The 6,713-nt window shown below is 43.0% G+C and overlaps 1 protein-coding gene across 1 annotated transcript in view; it reads left to right on the top strand.

The window, feature by feature from the left end:
- Positions 1 to 205: 205 nt before the first annotated feature.
- CCPG1 (cell cycle progression 1) overlaps positions 206 to 6,713 on the top strand; it is a 35,681-nt gene continuing 29,173 nt past the window's right edge. The window contains exon 1 of the mRNA XM_075857969.1: positions 206 to 332. The gene's annotated coding sequence lies outside the window, so the exon portion shown is untranslated. The remainder of the gene's footprint in view (positions 333 to 6,713) is intronic.

A 6,713-nucleotide genomic window follows, 5' to 3' on the forward strand; every position in this document is an offset into this window, starting at 1 on the left:
TCGGCTCGTCGTCCCCACCTCTTGGTTTCGCCCCTTTGTTGACATCTAAAACTCTTGGTCGCTATGTTTTCTGGGAAATGTAGTTTACTATGAGCGCAGTTGCTCTTAGCTCCCGCAGTAGGGCACTATGGTAAACTACAACTCCCTGCAGTCGCCGTCTGCAAACCACGCCCCCTGTGAAGCCAGCTGCTTCTGGTCCTCTCCCAACGCTGTTATTTTGCAGAGACGTCATTGGGAGGCTGTAAGTGACAGTTACTGAGAAGCAGGCGGTCGAGCGCAGTCCATGTAAACAGCAGAAGTGGGGGTCCCCAGGGCCTGCCTCCGCTTCAGCGGTAAATGACCAGTCTTGGGGTACCATGTCTATCTGTCGGGGTTACGAGGTTCCTCACACGGTGCGGGTGACATTGTTCTTAGAATGCTGTGACTTACAGGCGGCTTGTTATTATAAGAACTGATTCAACAATAGAGTAACGTTTCCGAAGGCTCCTGACTGAAATCGCATGGATGTGAATATTATTGTGTGTCGTGAGGACAAGAGTGCGGTACTCCATATGCTGCGCGCACCTGGAAATGATACTAAATGAATATTAACCCGCTCTTGTTATTTGTACCGCCATTTATATGCTAGCAGCAGCTTCTTGCGCGACTTTGCATCACATTACGAGTCGAAGTCGTGATAAGTGTTGTAGTTTTCAGAGGAAACGTAACAGAAATCATCAAGTGACATCAATTGGATCCGCAGTACGTAGCGACCAATCAGATTACATCTTTCATTTTTCAAAAGTATGTTGGGAAATAAAACCTGGAATCTGATTGGTTGCTGTGATTACCTGTCTCGCTTATGTCTCCAATTGTTTTTAGACATGAGGCCTACTGTGTGCGGTGTAGAGAAGAGATCTCCAGCTGTTTGCAAAACAGCAACTCCCAATAGGACAGCCTGGGAGTCGTAGTATTGCAATAGCTGGAAAGCCACAGATCAGAGAAAACAGTACCAAGGAATATGTTTCTGGTTGAATATATATTATGTGGGCAACATCTCTCATGCTGTGAGTATTTCTGTTCCAAGGGCCTAGATGGTTACCGCTCCCAAGTTCTGGTGATTATTAATTCCATAAACGCTGATGGTGTCGGGGGAGGGGATGTTAGGCATCCGCCACAGCCTACATTTAACGGCAGGAGCTTTTTCCTGGCCTACGCAATAAATGTAGGAAAAAAACGTGATGTGAATGAGGCCTAAGGGCGATCTGGTAATGGATATGATGTTAGAGTTTATTTCTATGATCTTCTTTATTGTAACATTTCAACGGGATGCCGGCAGAAATGCTCCGCCACCTCATGATGGTGAAACTTTTGCCAGTGGTGTCACATGCCTTTTGTCAGGCACACCCTTAAAGTAGTACAGGACATGTCATAAATTTCTGATAGGTGGTGGTCCCACTTCTGAAGACCCCTGATTCCCGTCTGCCGTACTCTTCATACATGGAAAGGTGAACTGTATGTATAGTGTGGTGGACTGGAATCGGCAAACTGGGGTACACTTAGCAAATTATCAGAAACTCTGTGTCGTCATTGATCTGTCAAGGAATTTCAGCCCTGAAGCATTGTGAATGCAGCTCTGGACAATAATACAGACTGTAACTCAACCGTACAAAGTATTCAACTTTTTATGTACCTAAACCGTAAGGGTTTCCTTCCCTTTATAGTATTGAAAACCTGTTGGTTCACGTTGCCTGGGCTTGTTCTGCTTTCTGAAAACAGACCGGTGTCAGCACTCATGGTTTCCCCCTCTAGTAAAGTCATTTTTTACACTTTGAAGTAGTTCTTGACTCCCTCCTCCCAGTCTAGAGCTTTAGTGCAGAGCCTGTCACGCAGTTGCTGTTAACTTGCGGTTCGTTTTCCATTTAAATCTAGGTACGCGTTGGTTAAAACATGCGCGTGATCGCCTCCATGCAGGAGGTCTAACAACCCTAGCTATGGATTTTCACATATTATTACATTATCTTATAGAGTATTATGACACTAAGCCTAATATAGCAGATGAATACACCCAAAAAAATCATTTTTTCTATGAATTTACATAGGGATCAGAAATGACAGCTTTGGATTTCTATAGTGTAGAGGCGTATACACCCCTAAAATGTCAAATAAAACCATACTTGTGTTACACTGTCTTCACATCATGTTTATTTCACGAAGTTTGACGTATATGTTACATGTAGGCTATAATGGATGCCTAAGTGTATGTTCACACAGAGTGGATACGCTGCGTAAAAGCACACCGTGTATCCGCCCTGGGCGCCGCAGGGAATTCTGGCTGAAAAACGGTACCAAATTGTTGTGCAGTTTTTCTGGCAGAATGTCCGCTGCGGAAAATAGCAGGTAAAAAAAATAAATAAATCATACTTACCTGTAGTCATGGCGAGACGTGTCCCTCTGACGTCCTGAAGCCCGGCCTCCTGGGATGACATTTCATCCCATGTGTCCGCCGCTACAGCCTGTGATTGGCTGTAGCAGTCACATGGGATGAAACATCATCCCAGGAGGCCGGGCTGGATGCAGGAGCAGAGAGATCTGGGTAAGTATACAGTTTTTTTAGTTTTTTTATTGAGTTGCAATTATTGTGGCAGCTTTTACACCGCAATAACCACACCATTTGTTGCAGGTTTTACCTTCCCATTGAATTAAAAATCGCAATAACCACACTATTTGTTGCAGGTTTTAACTTCAATTTCTGAACGATTTTTCTGTGTTTTTGTTTTTTTTGTGTTTTTTTCAATGCAGCGTGTGGATGAGATTTGTTAAAATCTCATCCACTTGGCTGCTAACTGTAATACACTGCGAATATTCCACAATTAAATCCATTGCGGAAAATTGCAGTGTTTACGTTATTTGGGAACCCAGCCTAACAGTGGCATCTGTCAACGTAGAGCATAAGGATATACGTCATGAGCCAGTTCATAATGTAAACGTCGTAGGCTTCTGTCACCCATAGACCAATATGGTTTCCATTTAACGTATACGTCATGAAAAGCTATTGAAAGGCCCATGATGTGCCTGTGATGTAATGGCATGCCCATTTGCGCAAACAAGTTAAGGGTGTGTTCACATCAGCATTTGGCTTCTGTTCATCTGTTTCGTTCAACCTTTCCATCGGAGGAACCGATGAACGGAAAGCCAAACTGAAACTATAGCTTCTGTTTGCATTACCATTCCTTAAATTGTAAACATTTTCGCTCAACCAATAGCGTAGTCGACTACGCTATTGTTTTTGTGAAAAAAACTTAAACTTTACGGAACATATACAAACGGAAACCAACTGCAATGGAAGCATTACCTTTGAAATCAATGGTAATACAAACGAAAGCTATGGTTTCAGCTTGGCTTTTCGTTCATCAGTTCCTTCAACGGAATGGGCAAACGGAACCGATGAATGGAAGCCTGACGCTGATGTGAACGAGGCCCTAAGCTAATTCAAAAGTTGTAACCAATGTGGCTGCACTTACTATTGTAAAATGAAAGCTCCAGCAAATAAGAAAAATGCCAATATCCCTGTAGGTATAGTAACTAACATGTCTACATTTGAATGTTTTGGGTGGCATTAAAGTAAAGCTTTAGTCCTCTAGACTAGCGTTCCATTTTAGATTCCCCTCTAACATGTAAAACATAATTCTACATCTAAAAGAATAGATGTGTAATAAAAAAAGACGATGTGTATACCTGTGTCGCCTAGAAAACCTTCAGGACCCCACGCTCCTTCTCTGTCCTGCCCTGCAGTGTGGAGTGGGCGGGTGGGTGGAGGCTGGTGAATGTCGTTACCAGTCTTTACCCACCTGTTCAATAGCAGAGACTTCGATGACATAATATTAGATGTCCTAGCAGTCTCTGGAGATTATTCCAGACTTTTGATTCCCCTCCATGGGCCATAGGGGGGTGGTAGTCTGAGGTCATGGCATCAACTGTCGACTCCTATAATTGTAATAGGGGCTTTTTGTCATGATTTTCATAAAGCTAAAGATGCCAGTTTTCTTTTGTAGAAAAGTCAAAAATTTTGGTGCTCGCCATATCTGTGCTAAAGTTTGTAACTTTTCATTCTTCTCGCCATTTTTGAAAAGTGGGCGGGGGTGGGGCCACCGTCGGACTAACAGATGTATTATAATTTATGAATACAGATACTGTAGTCACTTTTGCAAAAACGGCTGCCACAACTGAACCAAAAAAATGCCCCTAAAGGCTACGTAAATCTTTGTGGCCTCTTGTTTTTTTTGCCTTTTTATAAAATGTACGTGTTATATTTTTTTAAAATGCAATGTTTTTTTAAAAATTGGATTTCATTTTTCCGATGCAACTTTTATGTATGCACTTTAAATAGAAGATGCATAGTGCCGCTAAGCCGAATCAGTCAGTCAGCTGGAACACCGACTCGGCTGACAGTGGCTCCGGTATGCCTCTGACACACAGGATAACCCGAATACCGGTCTTGGTTCAGGTAATGTAATATATATTACCTGAACTTTTATGGACAGTGAAGTCAGGGACTTCTGGAGCGGAATCCCCGGCTGTAGCTTCGGCCGAAGCTATGGCCGGGGATTAGGGATTCAGCTCCTACAAGGAGCAACAAAATACCCTCCTCTTCCTCACGTACACTTCGCACTGTGAGGAGGAAGATAGAGCGAGCGGCAGAATGCACGGCCTTCACTTGGATCACATCCGAGTGACAGCCGTGGTTTACACGACCCCATAAACTTCTATGGGAGCTGTGCAGCCGGGAGAAAATAGGGCATGCTCCATTTCTTGACGGTCCAGTTTACCAGGCCGTCAAAAAATCGGCCGTGTGAATAGCCCCATTTGGGGTCTATTGTTCCTACTGCGGCTGTGTCGGCCGTTCAAAGAATGGCCGTCACACGGCCAAGAATCCATGTCGTGTGAATAGGGCCTAACACCACAGATAACACACAGTGATAACTCAGAGTACAGTTAATGTAGTAGATGCACACGCAGAAATATATACAGATACATATATAGCCACTTAGACACACATACACACATACTGGAACTTGTACACAAGCAAAAACACAGAGACACACAGACAAATAGAAGCACAAACAGACAGACTGTCTCATAGGCTTCTTGCAGGTCAGGCTGTTGGCGGAGCTAACTGTGCCTCTTTGCCAAACATATATATGATGATGCCAGTACATTATTTTTTTAATTTATTTTATTTTTTTACTTTAATGTTAAATAAAAAATTATTAAAAAAAAAAAAATACTCACAGAATTTACAATAAACATTAAAAGTCTCTATACATTAAATATACACATATTCGGTATCGTTGTGGCTGTAATAACCTGCACAACAAATTTATATCCTCCTTTTATGATGTGTACGCTGCAAACAATAAAATAAAAACGGTTTTCTTTCACTTATTAATGTGAAGCACGAGGTGTTATGAATTTTGAACCTCCATGTGCCTCACATGAATAGTAATTAACCCCACCATGTACCTCACACATTAACCCAATGTTGTCAATTATGATTGATGAACATGATGTGGTTAATTACTATTAGGCCTGATTCACACGAACGCTGCGCATCTCGGACGTGAAAAACTGCAGTTGAGAATCTATGGAGGGATGCGTGATGCGCGAAAAGAACGGACATGTACTATTTTCGCACGGACCCTTCACACGGTCCATTGAAACAACGGCTATGTGAACGGCCACATTGAATTACATAGGTCCGTGGGACGGCCGCTGTTTCAACGGCCGTCCCACGGACGTTTAACACGCTCGTGTAAATAAGCCCTTAATGTGAGGCACATGAAGGTTCAAAATTCATTACAGCACGTGCCTCACATCAGAAAGCGGAAGAACTTTTTTATTTTTTGTATTATTATTGGCAAAGTATCGTTTTGCTATAGAGAATCGCAATACTACACGAAGTATCGGTATTGATGTCAAAATTCTAGTATTGGGACAACCCTAATCAGGGCTTAGGCTTCGTTCACATCTGCATCAGGGCTCTATTTTGACGTTCCATCGGAAAGAAACCCTGACTGAAACAAATGGAAACCATAGGTTTCCCTTTGCATCACCATTGATTTTAATTGGGACGGATCCGGTGCAAATGGTTTCCTTTTGCCTCCGTTGTGCAAGGGTTCCGTCGTTTTGAGAAAGAAATACTGTAGTCGACTGCGCTATTGCTTCCATCAAAACGATGGAACCCTTGCACAACGGAGACAAACGAAAACTATTTGCACCGAATCCATCACCATTGAAATCAATGGTGATAAATGGGCTAGGGATTCGCTTAAATATTTGGGGGTTTAGCTTCCCAGTGATCTGTCTCGCCTTTATGCGGTGAACTTCCCTCCGCTACTTCAATGTGTAAAGAGCGATTTGGATTCTTGGACGATGGGCACCTTTACCTGGTTTGGCAGGTGTGCCATATTTAATATGAATATTTTGCCACGGATCTTGTATCTCTTTCAGGCGCTGCCGGTACACATCCCACGCCCATTCTTTCAAGCTCTGCTGTCCCTACTCCACAAGTTCATATGGGTGGGGAAACCCGCGCGTATTGCTCAATCTATGCTTTTTCGTGCTAAGTGTGAGGGTGGCGTTGGTCTCCCGGACTTTGTTTCCTACCATCAGGCCTCTCACTTGACACAAATTTTGGACTAGTTTAGGCATGCTGAGATTAAAGAGTGGGTGTC

The sequence above is a fragment of the Rhinoderma darwinii genome, chromosome 3 (genome assembly GCF_050947455.1).
Source record: "Rhinoderma darwinii isolate aRhiDar2 chromosome 3, aRhiDar2.hap1, whole genome shotgun sequence".
Taxonomy (NCBI): domain Eukaryota; kingdom Metazoa; phylum Chordata; class Amphibia; order Anura; family Rhinodermatidae; genus Rhinoderma; species Rhinoderma darwinii.